The following is a 15231-nucleotide window of genomic DNA, read 5'->3' on the forward strand; positions in this document are numbered from 1 at the left end:
TCTACATCATGGGAGAGGTGCTGCAGGACTGACTAGATACAGGCCAAGATTGTCTTGTTCTCTAAGAAGTAGAGAATTCAAGCTTTGGACTGGAGAGCTTGATGCCAGTTTAACTCCTGACAGTGTCCTAGGACAAGATTATTTTAAATTTTTATTGATTTATTTGTTTCTACATAAACTTCATTTCCAAATATATTCCCTTTAATCCCTTATTTTAAAAAAAAGAATTTAAAAAAGTGGGTGGGTAGAGTGGGAGGGAGATTGAGGGGTAGGGGAGAAGCAGTTCAGCAACACTCACCAGAACATCAGTCAGTGTTTGCAATGGAAAACTTTAATAAAGGTATAGTTTGTGAAACTTAGAAAAGAAAGTAGTTATCATTAAAAGCCAGTGTGGTTTCTCAAGAACAGATCAACCCTACTTTTTTCTTTCTTTTTTTAAAAATACTTTTTATGTTTTTAAAATAAGTTTTTATAGATGTTTTGTTTTTTACATCATAATTTTCCTCAGTGTCCCTTCCCCACCCCATTTCTTCCTTCCTTCCTTCTTCCTTTATTCTTTCTTCCTTCCTTCCTTCCTTCCTTCCTCTTCCTTTCTTCTTCCTTCCTTGCTTTCTCTTCCTTCGTTCCTTCCTCCCTCCTCTCCCATTTCTTCCCTTCCCCTCTTTTCCTTCTCTCCTTTCTTCTCTTCCTTCTCTCTTTCTTTTCACAGTATTAGTAGATTGGGGATGCTTTAGACAGCCTGGAGGCTTTGACAAAAGCCTTCCTATTTTGTCCTCCCCTGAGGAAGGTGGGAGATGATGGGATGGTGAGATGGGTTTGGAACCAGTTGAATGACCAGGTACAGAGAGGGTAGCCATTCAGCGGTTGATGACGCTTGGAAGGAAGTCTGGTGTAGTGGCTGCCCCAGGAATTGATCCACGCTTAGCTGAAGCTTAGAAGATATGCTTATCATATTCGCAGCTGACATGAAACTAGGAAAGATAGCTCATCCTTCCGTGATGTGCTGAAGATAATACTTCCTGCAGCATATTTTGGTGGGTGGATTGTGGCCTCAGTGATGTGGACATTCCCTCTTTTGGTGCTTTTGGTGCAGATTGAAACCCATCCTTGCCTTACCATCCTGTGTAAGTGTTGTCCAACCTTCTGGAGGCCTTCCTTTGGGTCTTTTGCCATTTAATAAGTATCACTGAAGTCTAGTGGCTATCTTGTATTCTCCCTCGATCTCCTTATGAGGTCAGGACACCTTTTCCACTTATGTATTTCCTTTTCGATTTCCTTTAAATTTTTTGCACATAAGATATCATGGAGGTATGTTATTGTCTACTTGTGCCTGGCTTGTCCTGAGTTGTTCCATTCAGATCACCTGAAACTTTGACTCTTCAGATGTTAAAAAAAATGGGGTTTGTATCAGGGAGCCCTTAAGAATTGTTTAAGATTCATGGTTCTATTTCCCCAATCCTACTTTTTTCCTCTTAATCGGTTCTAGGCCAACTCATATATATCTATATGGCCCCTATAGATAATTTTTTTTATTAAAATTTTTTTTCATCTTTGAAAAATACATACTGGTATATCAGTTCAAGAGACTGGCTGTCCTGCTGCATACCATGATCTGGATAATAGCCATTCTTCATCCATTTGTATTTTTCTAGTATGGCTTATTAGGCTGATTTCTTTGGCATAATCGTGGGATCTCATTGAAGAGGCCCTATCATGTTCTGGGACTTAATGCACTCAGCAAAAGATGAAGTCACTAGCAGATGTGAGCATCTGGAAGACCTTACCTTCTCTAGGGGATCCCGCTTTTATTTGGACCTTGTTTAGACCATCCTGTGTGACAGTGGTGATGCCTTTGGTGACATATCCTTGTTTTATGCTTTGATTGACATGAATAATCAGAGTATTGCTGAATAGTTATCTCTCTGATAGCACGGTTCTAGGAATCTTGTATAATCTTAACATATGTATGAGACACTATTTACTCTGGGAAAATTTGCAGTATTTTGCTCTACGTAAACAATAAACACAGTAGAATCTTATATTCTGACTGTAAAGATGTCGTCTGCCAGAGATAATTGTTAGCAAAAGGCTTTCTGTTACTCTCTCATATTTTTCATCAAGAACACCTTTGGCCATTCTCTGAAAGATTTTTCATAAAGATGAGAAAGAGACATAGTTGGTAGTTACCAATGTTGTTTTAATGATCTTTTTTGGGATAGTAATATTGTCTCTGATTTCTTCCATTCTTTTGCTCTCTTTCTTTCCTTAAGTATGTTGGAAAGTGTGAAGGATTTGGAATGAAAAAACCTAGGTTCAGATTCCACATCTGTCATTTACTGACTCGTCTATATAACTTTGAGCAAGGTACTTAACCTGCCTAAGCCTCAGTTCTTTTAACTTAAAATGAGCAGGATCAGACTAGATGACCTTGAGTTCTCTGTCACCTCGATTCCTGTGATGTCTTAAAATTAACTTTTTAAATTAATAATCAGTTCTTTTCCTGCTTCACCCCTCCAATTGAGAAAGAAAAAAGAAAAGCGAAATCTTTTGTAACAAATATGCGTAGTTGAGCATAACAAATTTCTACATCGGCAATTGCCAGAAACGGTTGTCTCATTCTGCCTCTCGCGTCCATTGTGATTGGTTATTCCAATGGTCAAAGTTCTTAAGCCTCTCCAGGTTGTTTTTACAATGTCGTTATCGTATAAATTGTTCTCCTGACCCTGCACACTTCAGTCTACATCCATTCACATGAGTTTTCATAGGTTTCTCTGAAAATATCCCATCTTTTTTTTCATTTCTTATGACACAATATTTCATTACATTTATATCCCATATTTTGTTCAGCTACTTCATGGACACCCTCTTAATTTCCAATTCTTTGCTACCACAAAAATTGCTGCTAGAATATTTTTGTACATGTGAGTATTTTTTCTTTCTTTGATCTCTTTGGAGTATGGCTTAGTGGTGGTGCGGAGGGGACAAAGGGGATGCACATTTTAGTAACTTTCTAAGCATTGTTTCGGATTACTTTCCAGAGTGACTAGGTCAGTTCGTCCTGTGTTATCTTATAAAATCCCTCAGTGCTTTCAAGATCATGCAGCGTCCAGTAGAGATTTCTTTGGTGTGCACTTGGTCTGGTCCAGCACTTCTTTTGGACTTTGTCTTCTTAAGAACCATTTCTTTTAGTTCATATAGCTCATTGGAGAGGAGACCCAGGTGTTCGAGTTGAATAGTTATAGAAACACTGACAGTTATATGCCGTTTTCTATTTGTTCTCTTCCGTCCAGTTTCACATAGAAATAATCTTGGGATGATACAACTTAGTTGGGACTCTTGCCAGGCTTTTTTTAGACTTGTTTTTGCCTCCCCCTTTTGCTTTTAGGGGATGCCGATTTATCTTCTACCATTCTCTTCAGGGCAGCTAGGTGGCACAGTGGCTAGAGCTTGGGTCTGGATTCAGGAAGATCTGAGTTCAAATATGAGCTCAGACACTTCCTAGCTGTGTAACCCTGGGGAGTCACTTTACCCTGTTTGCCTAAGTTTCCTCATCTGTAAAACGAGCTGGAGAAGGAAATGACAAATCACTCCAGTATCTCTGCCAAAAAAACCCCAAATGGGGTCATGAGGAATTAGATAAGACTAGATTGACTCAAAAGCAATCTTTTCTGTATTGTTTTATAATTGAGTTTGGGTTCTCAACCACCATTCGTCTTGCCTGTCATGTCTCTACTTGGGAAGGAGAATTGTACTTCTGAAGAGGCAATTTCTGGGCTCTTTTGGCCTCCTTGTTGTGGCCAGTGCTTTACATTGATTATATTCACTTTAACCCATGAATCTAATGAAATGAAATTTAGTAGGCGTACTGTACTTGGATTCGGGGAATAAGCTGTTTAAGTACACATAGTATTGGGGAAATGTGTAGACGGCAGACTTGGAAACAGGAAAACGGTGTGGCTCGGCAGCTTAAAAAGTGCTGATGTGATTTTAAGCAGTGTTAAGAGTGGCCCACTTTCTAGACCAGAGTAGGTCATTGGTTGTCCTGCTGTATTCTGCTCCAGATGACTGGAGAGTGTCCAAAGGAGGATGACTAGGCTTTTGAGGAGACTGGTGACCATGCCATAGGAAGACTGGTTGAAGGAGCTAGGGACATTTAGTCTGGAGAAGAGAAGGCTAGGTGAGGATGTGATTGCTGTCTTCAAGTATTTGCTGTTCTGACTGGTGGAAGCAGGGCTAGAAATGTTTTGTTTGGCCCTAGAGAGCAGAACTAGGAGCAGTGGGTAGAAGATAGGCAGATTTAGGTTGCTGATAATCAGAGTTGTCCAACAGTCAGTTCAATAAACAAACATTTATTAAGCACCTAATTTTGTATAGGCACTGTGCTAAGTAAGCACTAGAGCTACAAAAAGAGGCAAAATGGAGTCCCTGCCCTCTTGGAACTCAAAATCAATGTGCAAACAAATAAGCACAAACAAGATAGGTACTGGATCAAATGGAGATAATTAATGGGAAGAAAATGCTAAAATTAAGAATGGTTGGGGAGAGGGAAGAAAAAAAAGAAATTTACATGATAACTTTATTATATATTTAAAAGGAATAGCAAGTTATACATAATTGATTTGCAGTTTCATGTGCAGTCATCTTTTTTATTATACTATGTTATGGAAATGATTGTTTTATTCCATAAATTAAAAATAAAATAAATTTAAATTTAAAAAAAGAGGGGTTGGGAAAGGCTTTCTGTAGAAGATGAGATTTTAGTTGGCACTTAAAGCCTGGGGAATGGGTTGTCTCCTGAGTTAGATGGTTTCTCTTCATTGGAGGTCTTCATACAAGGTCAGGATCAGGGGTAGGGAACCTTCTGCCTCGAGGCCCTCTAGGTTCTCAAGTGCAGCCCTTTGTCTGAATCCAAACTTCACAGATGAAATCTCCTTAGTAAAAGGATTTGTTCTGTAAAACTTGGACTCAGTCAAAAGGCTGAAGCCAAGGACCTAGGACCTACGAGGCCATACATGACCTCAAGGCTGCAGGTTCCCCACCCCTGATCTGGATAATCACTTTTCTGGTATGCTGTAGTACTGATTTTTTGGTCAAGTGTGTTTCAGACTAGATGTCCTCTTGAGACCCCATCCAGTTTTGAGATTCTCTCTTTTATTCAGAGTCCTCCATAATCCATCTTTATTTAGTTTGCCTGAGGTTGGTTTCCTGTTACTTCCTCATATCAATTTTCCTCCTCAATCTGGAGATTTTTCACTATCTCATTGCCACAACTTCTTATAGGTAGGTAGATAGGTAAATAGAAAACTTATCAAGTACTTGCTTATTCTCAGGGCTGTGCTAAGCTCTTGGTATACAAATAGAAGCAAACAAAACAGTTCCTGCCCTCAAGGGGCTTATATTTTTAACGGGGAAAGATGATACATCTGGGGAGCTCAAAAGAAGAAAGAGTTGTAGGGGGAAGTAATGAGGATGACTGCCCAAGCATGATGTGCCCTTTGCTGGGAAGTGGAGTGGAAGATTTAGGCAAGACTGGTGAAAGCTATCTAGCACCAGGGTTTGGTGCTAGATATTAAGGATATAAGGATGGTGGCTAGAATGCAAGCAGTAGAGTGTGGAGTTGACCAGGAAGTTGGTTTAAAAAAGCAAGTTATTTTTTTCCCAATTCCATGTAGAAACAATTTTTAACCTTCATTTTTTACAATTTTGAGTTCTCAATTCTCTCCCACTCTTCTTCTGCTTCCCCCTCATTGAGAAGGCAAGCAATTTGATAAAGGTTATACATGTACAGTCATGCAAAACACATTTCCATATTAGTCATGTTATGAAAGAAAACACAGACCAAAAAAACCAAAACAAAAATAAAGAAAGCAAAAAAACCCAGCACGCTGTTGGATCTGCATTCAGATTCTCTCATCAGTTCTTTCTCTAGAAAGGGTAGCACTTTTTCTCTTAAGTCCTTCAGAATTGGCTCGGATTTCTGTATTGCTGATAATAGTTGATCATCTCACAATGTTGCTGTGACTGTGTACAAAGTTTTCTGGGTTCTGCTTACTTTTCAGGTTTTTCTGAAGGCATCCTGCTCATCATTTCTCATAGCATCACAACCATATACTACAACTTGTTCAGCCATTCCCCAATTGATGGGCATCCCCTCAATTTCCAGTTCTTTGCCACCGCAAAAAGAGCTGCTATAAATACTTTTGTACATATGAGTCCGCTCCCCCCCCACCCCCCCCACCTTTGTAAAAATCTCCTTAGGCTACAGACCTAGCAGTGGTATTGCTGGGTCAGATGGTATGCACAGTTTTATAACCCTTTGAGCACAGTTCCAAATTGGTTCAGAATAATTGGACCAGTTCACAACTCCACCAACAATGCATTAATGTCGCAATCGTCCCACATCCCCTCCAAAATTTGTCATTTTCCTTTTCCGTCATACTAGCCATTCCACCAGGATTTTGTCTGAAGTTGTTACTTATAAAGTAGGGTTTGTTTCCTAATCTGTCTGATGAGTGGGTTGACCTGGCTGATCTCCTGTAAGGTTCTTTTTAGCTCTAAATCTGGTGAAAGCCAGTCCATCCTCACTCTGAAGCCTGAATCATCTTTATGACATTCCTGGCAAGTATTGAGGGCCTTTGTAAACTGCAAAGTGCTGTACACACATAAGGGATTATTATGGTTTCAATTTTATTTCTCTTGTGCCCTGGAGTTGTGTTTTCTAAGGCCCTTTCTAAATCTGGTAGAGCCTTCCAGCTCTACCATTCAATGTTTTAAGGACCCCATCATAGCTCCATGCTCATTGCTATGATTGAATGCAGACACCATAAATCCACTTAGCCCAGCAATGTTAAATTTCTGGAGCCATGAGCCAAGGAACCTTCAATATTATCCGTTATTCAACCTTGTATGTCTAGTACTATGCCAAGTTTTTCTTGGGGAGAAAGTTTACCCAGTATTCACCCTAAACTTCCACGTAGATCTCTTTTCCTCAGCCAGCATGGTGGTGACCATTGGTGTCTTGATGTCTTTCTTCTAAGAGTATAAGCCCAGGCAGTGGCAAGGCCTATTGGTTTTTTTTTTTTTGAGGGGGGAAGGCAGGGCAATTGGGGTTAAGTGACTCGCCCAAGGTTACACGGCTAGTAAATGTGTCAAGTGTCCAAGGCCAGATTTGAACTCAGATCCTCCTGATTCCAGGGTCCATGCTCTATTCACTGCGCCACCTAGCTGCCCCTGTGGCAAGGCCTGTTGGGATTGTGAGAATTTGGTTCTGATTTTATTCTTGTGACTTACAAGGAGCTTTCACTCCAAAGCACTAAATTCATTCATTCACTGAACATTGGGTCCTTGGTATACATATGCAAGGCAGATAGATAGGACATGTATCCTGTTCTTAAGGAACTAACATATTGAGGGAGAAGTCAGGTACACAAATAATTATGGTAGAAGAGAGGATGAACCTTGTGCACATTGGGAAGGACTAGTAGAAATTTAATTCCACTAACTTTTCAGAGGGTGGGTAGGGTCAGAAAAGGCTTCGTTGAGGAAAAGCTTGGGCCCTGAAAGAAGGGGGAGGGATTTCGTTCAAAAGAATTGTTTGGGAAAAGCTCATTCCGGAAATGTGGCTGGCCTGAGCAGCATGGAGGTGAGAGAGAGGGTATAAATGAGAATGGGGGATGGAGAGTAGTCCAGTTTGGCTGGAAAAGAGTCTGCGAATGGGAGGAGTGTGAGAGAAGGTTGGACCAGAGCGAGCCTTTTTGAAAGTACTCCACTGTAGGGATCTACATTGTACCCTATTATAGGAAAAAGCGCAGGCCTGGGAGTCAGGACCAAGGAGACCTGGGTTTGCCACTGACTCATTATGTCAGTCTTGGGCAAGACTTTTTCCCTGTCTGGACCTGTGTTTCCCCTTCTTTAGAAAAGAGGGCTTTTGCTTAGCCCATTGTCTCCAGAGTCTCTCCATGTCTAATATTCTATATTCCCAAGATGATCTTAGCTCTGAAAACCTGTGTGTCAAGATCTTTTCTAGTTCTGAGGCCATAGAATGAAAGCTCTAGAACTGGAAGGGACTTCTGAGACTCAGGGAGGGTGAAGTGATTTGCCCACAGTTAGAAAATGTATAGGTTGGTGGGACGTGACCTCAGGTCCTCTGATTTAAGATTCAGCACTCGTTCCATTGTACCGGGCTGTCTTCCTCATCCCTTCTAGCTTTGGTATTCTGTGGTAGGAATCGAGAAAGCAAATGTCGCCTAACAAAAAACAAGCCCATGTTGGTGATGTCTTTGAATGGAATGGGGAGGGGGTGTCATTGTGGGGGACTGGAAAATTGGGAGGGAAATTCAGTGATTGTGGGAAAAAATGTCTGGTCAGCTTCTAACATATTAAGTTTCAGGTGTTCTTGCCACAGGGGAACATTCCCCAGAGACTCTTCTCTGAGAAAGGAGGGCCAGCAGATGCCAGTAACTCATCTTTGGGATCTCCTGAATAAGAGCTATGAGATGCCCTGACTGGGAAGGTGCTCCGGAACTCAGGTAAGGACAAATGTTCTTTATTACAACCTAGCTAATGCCCCCAGGTGGATCTCCCAGGCCTGCTGTGCTAGAAGGCTCAGAAAAGAAGTCACTTGACATGTTTTTGTGGAAAGGAGGTGGTTGACTGAACTAGATTAGGCCCTAGACTTGGAGAATGTTCATGCTTGAAGAGATCCATCTGGTTTAACCCCCTCATTTTCTATTTACATGGAGAATCAACTATCAGCTGGGATTTATTAAGAGTTTACTATGTGCCAGGTACTGTGCTAGACACTGGGAGAGGGGTGTGTGTGTGTGTGTGTGTGTATGTGTGTGTGTGTGTGTATAGAACTACAAAAGGAAAGACAGTCCTTGCCTTTAAGAATCTTACATTGTACTGTGGGTATGATGGTATGAGTGTACTGTGTTCACTCCTAAGTAACTACATATACAAAAGGGTGACAGACTAACAACTGGGGAAAATCAGGCGAGGCATCTTGGAGGAAGTAATATTGAGCTGATTTTCTTTGAAGAGACCTAGGGATTCAGCTGGGTGGCACAGCAGTCAGGCCTGGATTCAGGAAGATCTGAGTTCAAATATAGCCTCAAGATACTTATTAGCTGTGAGTCCCTGGGCAAGTCATTTCACCCTATTTGCCTTAGTTTTCTCATCTATGAAATGAGCTGGAGAAGGAAATGGCAAACCACTCCAGTATCTTTGCCAAGAAAACCCCCAATGGGGTCATGAAGATTTGGACACAACTGAACAATAACAAAGGAATTCCATGAGATAGAGCCAAGGTGGGAGAGCATTGCAGGCCTGGGGCCACTGTGCAGAGGTTCAGAGATGGCAGATGTGGCCTTGTGTATGGGGAACTGCAAGTAGGCCTGCTGGGCTCTAACAAAATGTACAGGTATTCAACCTAGAAAGAGAACACTGGAGCCAGATTGTGAAGGGGCTTAAGCCTGAGCAGAGGATTTTTTTCTATTATCCTCGGGACAGTAGGGAGCTATTGAGCTTCTTCAGTTGTTCCGTGACATGGTCAGACCTACTTTTTGTGGATATCAGTCTGGTTATTAAGGTGTATGGTAGTGGATAGATTGGAGGGGGAGTCCAAGTAAGACTAGGCCCTGGACTAGACTAGTTGTAGTGTGAGTAGAGAGGAGGGGGCAGATTCCAGAGATGTTGAGGCAACGGGGAATTGATAAGATTTGGCAGCTGATTTGATGGGGGTGTTGAGTGAGTGAAGAGTTGAGGGGGACTCACAGGTTGTTAGCCTGGGTGACTGGAAGAACACTGAGACTAAGACTGAATTCAACCATTTTTAAAAGCACCTACTGTGTGCTAGCCTGGGCATACAGAAACCAAAAATGACACGGTCCGTCTCCTCAAACTTACATTCTACAGGAGGTGAGGAACATCATGTCTTCCTACACATAAATAAAAGTTTATACTAAGAAGTCACTACTTCTGTGGACCCCAGTTTTCTCCTTTATTGTAAAATGAGGGCTAGACTATATGACCCCTAAGGTCTCTTCTAACTCTTATGTCTCTTCTACTTCTTTCTTATGCAATTATTGCATTCTTTTGTGGATCATACACTACTGATGCCAGAGTTTTAACTATATTATTAGATTGTGAGCTCCTTTAGGGCAGATTTTTTTAAAAAAATCTCTGCATTGTTGTTGTGGTTTAGTTGTTTTCAGTTGTGTTTTACTCTTCATGAACCCATTTGGAGTTTTCTTGGCAGAGATACTAGAATGGTTTTGCCATTTCCTTCTCCATCTCATTTTACAGATGAGGAAACTGAGGCAAGCAGGGTTAAGTGACTTGCACAGGGCTCATAGAGCTAGGAATTGTCTGAGGTTAGATTTGAACTCAGGAGGATGAGTCTTCCTGACTCCAGTCCCAAGCTCTATCCATTGTTCTCTGAACCCTGGTTGCCTCTGCTCTGAACTCTCCTTTGAAGCATATTAAGGGGCTTGCCCTAATGAAAAGAGCAGTGGACTGTTAGTCCAAAGACTATTTCAACTTCATGGTATCATCGGATTTAGAGTTGGAAAGGATCATGTCTTAATTACATCGTTTTAAAATGGGGGAACAGGCCCCAAGAGATGAAGTGACTTGTCAGTAATTATACAGGTAAGTAAATAGAACCAGCATTCAAACTGACCTTTTTTGCCTCCTAATTCAGTGCTCTTTCTATTGCATTAAACTGTCTCTACAAGTTATGTGGCCTTGGGCAAGTCAGCATTGAAAGGCAATTTTGGGAGAAACATAACTGACTCCATCTTGTAGCCTGTTTTTTGATTTGTTCTGGCTTATTGGTGTTAGTCAAATTCATCAGAAAATTCTTGCAACATGACTTAGACCAGATGTGTTTCAGTTAGCTGTGTGACCCTGGGCAAGTCACTTAAACCTATTTGCCTCAGTTTCCTCATCTGTAAAATGATCTGGAGAAGGAAATGGCAAAACCATTCTAGTATCTCTGCCAAGAAAACTCCAAATGCCGTCATGAAGAGTCAGACACAACTGAAATGACTGGACAACAACAAAAATTGATTCATTCAATGAACATTTAGTAAGTACCTGCTATTGGGATAATATTTGCATCATCTGTCTCCAGATTATTGAAAGCACTCTATGAGTGTGAACCTCTATTGCTGTGACTGTGAGCTCAGGAAATGTTAGTTGTAGGAGTGAGTGAGTGAAGGAAGCAGTAATGTTGCCAGATGAGGTCAAATTTTCCCCTACCTGCTCAGGGTCTAGTGGTCCTGAAGAAGCTTTTGTTCCCTGGGGGGATTTGTTAATGAGAAAATCCTTGAGCAACTGGGAAGAAAAAGCTAAAGGTGTTAAAATGTCAAACGGGTCAGTCACTTAATAAGTATTAAGTGCCTACTGTGTACCTCCAGGTTGCTAAGTGTTGGGTGAAAACAGAAAGGCAAAACAGAGCCCCTGCCCTCAAGGTGCTTGCCATCAGAACATGTACAAATGAAGATGTACAAATAAGCTGTACAGGATAGTAGGAAACAGTTAACGGGGGAAGGTACTAGAATTAGGAGAGACTGGGAAAGGCTTCCAGAGAAGCTAGATTTTAGTTTGGAAGGGAAACCAGTAGGTGGAGATGAGAAGGCAGAGATGGCCAGAGAAAGTTCCTGCAGCTCAGAACTTCTAGGAGGTGAGCATCACTGGATTAGAGAGTGATGGGGGGTGTGTTAGGTGTGAGAAGACAGGAAGGGGAGGCGGGGAAGTCATAAAGGGATTGGAATGACAAGCAGAGGGTCATCTGTACAGACTTTTCAAGGGAAGTACAAAGCAGAATTGGGAAGGGGACAGAAAAAGAAGGGTGAGGCTGAAGGTGAGTCAGGACTCAATTAACATGAACATTTTATAAAACAGTAACTGTAAGGCCCATTTTCCAGATCTGCAAACAGAATCATCTGAGAAGTGGATTGCCTTGTCCTGGGTCACATAGCTAGTAAGTGGCAGAGGCACTAGGGCTGACTTGAGTTCAGGTTTTCACTAATCTTGAGACCTGTCACTAGATGATAATCTCTTTGAAGGCAGAAACTTTATCCTTCAGTGTAATAGAAAGAGTCTAGTCAGAAAAGACCAGGGCTCTAAGCATTTAGATCCCATTATAACTTGTCTCTAACTGCCTTCTTAACTTATTCATACTTCAATATTGGCTCAAGGGTCCAGCCAAACTGGTCGGAGTAACTGTTGTGTACACACACACACACACACACACACCATTCTCATCTCCTCAGTATTGCTGAACTGTTCTTTTCTTCTCACTTACATCCTGTGCAAGAGTAACCTGTCTCCTCTATGAGGTTGTTTCGAACTTCCCAAAATAAAATTACATCATATTTACTTGGTGTATATATTTTGTTTTTAAACTTACACACAACTTTCTCCTGATAAGATGATGGGATGTAAGTTCCTTGAGGGCAGTGGCATTTTGTCTGAGTTGCCAGAGCCTCACGCAGTAGTTGACCTTAGTAAATTGAGTAGTTTCTGGAAGGAAGAGAGACTCCAAGGCACAATCATCAGAGGGACAGGGACTACTTTGGAGTCTTTAAAATGCTGAATTAGGAAATGGAAAAGAGTACAACAATAATAGTTCCCATTTATGTTTTAAAGTGTACAAATTGTTTCTCTTAAAACAACCTTATGAAGTCAGTAGCATAAATATTATTTGCCATTCTACAGTTGAGGATATTGAGGCATGGAGAGTTTATTCATTTTTTCCTGGGTATCCTTATCTGTTGATTCTTTTCAGATGAAGTGCCTTGCCAAATGTCCACACAGCTAGTAAAGGTTCTAATCCAGTGAGTGAGTGATTTTAAACCCAGGGTTGTTCTGTTACACCTCATCTCATCTCCTCTAGTTAGACTCCTTTTGATAGATGAGGAAAGCGATGGCCACCATTAGGCTAAGAATACATACCTGACTCAATTTAAAATCTGCCCCATAAGGGTGTGGACTTGTTTGTGATAAAATATGCAGGCACCTTGCATTTCTTTCTAGATCATTGTAAATTGTTACCCAGGGACCATAAGGCATAGAAGAGGCTGAATCTGTTCAGTCTTTTGTCTTCTTGTCCTCCTACTTCAACTCAGATAGCTCCATAGGATCCTAGACTGGCTGAGCTGGAAGAGAGCTTTTTACTTCATATGGTCCATAGTACTTAATGTGATAGAGTAGGAAACTAAGGGCATACCCGGGGTGAGTTGAGAGTTCACAGATTGTAGAAAAGCACAGTTGCTATGGCAGTGAAGTTTGCATTTATGCCATGGCCTGTCCCAATTGGTAGGGAAGTAGAGTAGTACTTGAAGGTAGGTTGTTTTTGATTTGTTTGGGGCATTCTTTGCCTAATTAGTGAAGGCTTTCTGGAGGAGGTAGATTTTGAAGAGTGGAGCTGTCCTGGGTTGGGTAGTCAACCAGGGGATGGATGAATAATAATTCATATTGCATGATTGCCCTGAAGGTTAGGGGGAAATGGTCAAGGATTAGTGGGGGTTGGTTGGAGACCCAGAGGGGACTTGGAATCCTACTGGGTCCTGAAAAACTCCCCTTAAGCACTAATTTTTATTTTAAAAGGACTGATCTAGGATTAATTCACTGTGAAGACCATGAACCTTAGGTTTGGGGGGGGGGCCGAAGAATGCAGGCTCCTGATTTTCCTAGCCCTGAGTTCCCAGGCCTCGCAGAAGCCCGTTTGGGCCTAGTTATTACATAATCCGGGGAGTTCCTTGGCTGGAACCAGTGTCTCATCTCCCAAGGCTCCCGGGCCAATTGTGTTATTAAACTTGCAACAGGCATTAAGCCAGCGCAGCAACCCGCCTGGGTGTCCCCCAGTGAACCTTCCCACCTTCCCAAGCTCTTTGGGTCTGGGTGGGCGCTGGCCCTGGATGGGGAGTGGAGGGTGGTGGCGGTTGTTATTTTTTTGGCTGTACTAAAAGGCGGCGGCGGCGGCGGCGGCCGCAGCGGCGAAAGCTGGTTCCCAAGAGAAGCCGGGCCGCTCAGCCCCGCTGCGGGAAGGCTGAGCTCAGGCTGCACTAGAGGGCCATCTGCATCAGCGCCGAGAACTGCAGCGGCGGCAGCCTCAGCCCAGCAGCCTTCTCTCGGAGCGGTGGTGGCACCTCCCGGGACCGCACATGCCCTTTGTTTATCCGCCCTCTCGCCCCGTCTGGTGTCTGGGTGCACTTCGCTCAAGTGCTGAATAATTAGGCGCCTCCTGCTGTCACCGTGGGCCGAGTAGGCCAGGGAAGCGCTGGGGACCGTCAGGTCTTCTTCTCCCTGGGTGGCAAAGGAGCTCAGGCAGCAGATCGGGGGAAGGGAGGGCGAGGGGGGAATTAGGGAAGTGAGCAGTGCCCCATCTCATCCGCTCCTAGTCCCTTCAGACCCTAACCCTGGAGAGCAGGGAAATCCACCCCAGAGGGACCCCTTGAGGCTTTAGGGCTGAAGGGAAAGGAGTGTGTGTAGAGGGTTGGGAGCCCCGGGCTGGGAAATACCGGGACCAATACCCCGGGCTGGGGGGAGGAGGAGGAGGAGGAGAAGAAGGGTGGGGGGGAATGGGAGGAGGGAGACTCAGGCTGGAGGGAGGGAGCCGGCCTCGAATCTGGACCTTGACGGATGAGTCGGGGCGGGACGGTAAGGGCCAGGACCCCGGGAAGGACGGACCGAAAGACAGACAGATATGCAGGCTTGCAGACACACTTGCAGGCAGGCAGGCAGACGGGGAGGGAGGGAGCTGATCGCGTTGAGTGGGACCCGCCGCCCTCGCTGCGGGGGGGGGGGCGGGTGGTCCTGTGTGTCTCCCCCCACCACTTCCCCTGGGCTTCTCCTGGGCTAGGGTGCGTGTAGGGGGGGCGGGGCGGGTGGTCCTTCCGCCTGAGGGTGGGGACCGTGGCCCAGGCCGGGCCGCAGGGTGGGGTAACCCGACCCAAGCTGCTGGGCGCTGCTGCACCACCATCGGCGGGGAGGGGGAGGGAAGAGGAGGTGGGAGGGGGTATGCGAAGAGCCAGACGGTATCTCCCCCCTCAACCTTCCCCCCCCAGCTCCAGGGGACAGCCGCTGAAGCTGCAGCCCCTGCTCCCGCGGTGCCTAGCCAGCCGCCACCCCGAAGGCCCGGCCTGAGCCGGCGAGCCAATCTTTGGGGCTGCTCCAGGTTCGTTCAGGGAGACCAACAGCTGCCTCCATTTTGTTTCCTGCTCA

The 15231-nt window shown here is 43.8% G+C and overlaps 1 protein-coding gene across 3 annotated transcripts in view; it reads left to right on the forward strand.

Moving 5' to 3' along the window:
• Positions 1-8419: 8419 nt before the first annotated feature.
• NSD1 (nuclear receptor binding SET domain protein 1) overlaps positions 8420-15231 on the forward strand; it is a 141896-nt gene continuing 135084 nt past the window's right edge. For all 3 annotated transcript variants that reach the window (XM_036750749.1, XM_036750744.1, XM_036750747.1), the window contains exon 1: positions 8420-8528. The gene's annotated coding sequence lies outside the window, so the exon portion shown is untranslated. The remainder of the gene's footprint in view (positions 8529-15231) is intronic.

Source organism: Trichosurus vulpecula, chromosome 3, assembly GCF_011100635.1.
Source record: "Trichosurus vulpecula isolate mTriVul1 chromosome 3, mTriVul1.pri, whole genome shotgun sequence".
NCBI classification, from domain to species: Eukaryota; Metazoa; Chordata; class Mammalia; order Diprotodontia; family Phalangeridae; genus Trichosurus; species Trichosurus vulpecula.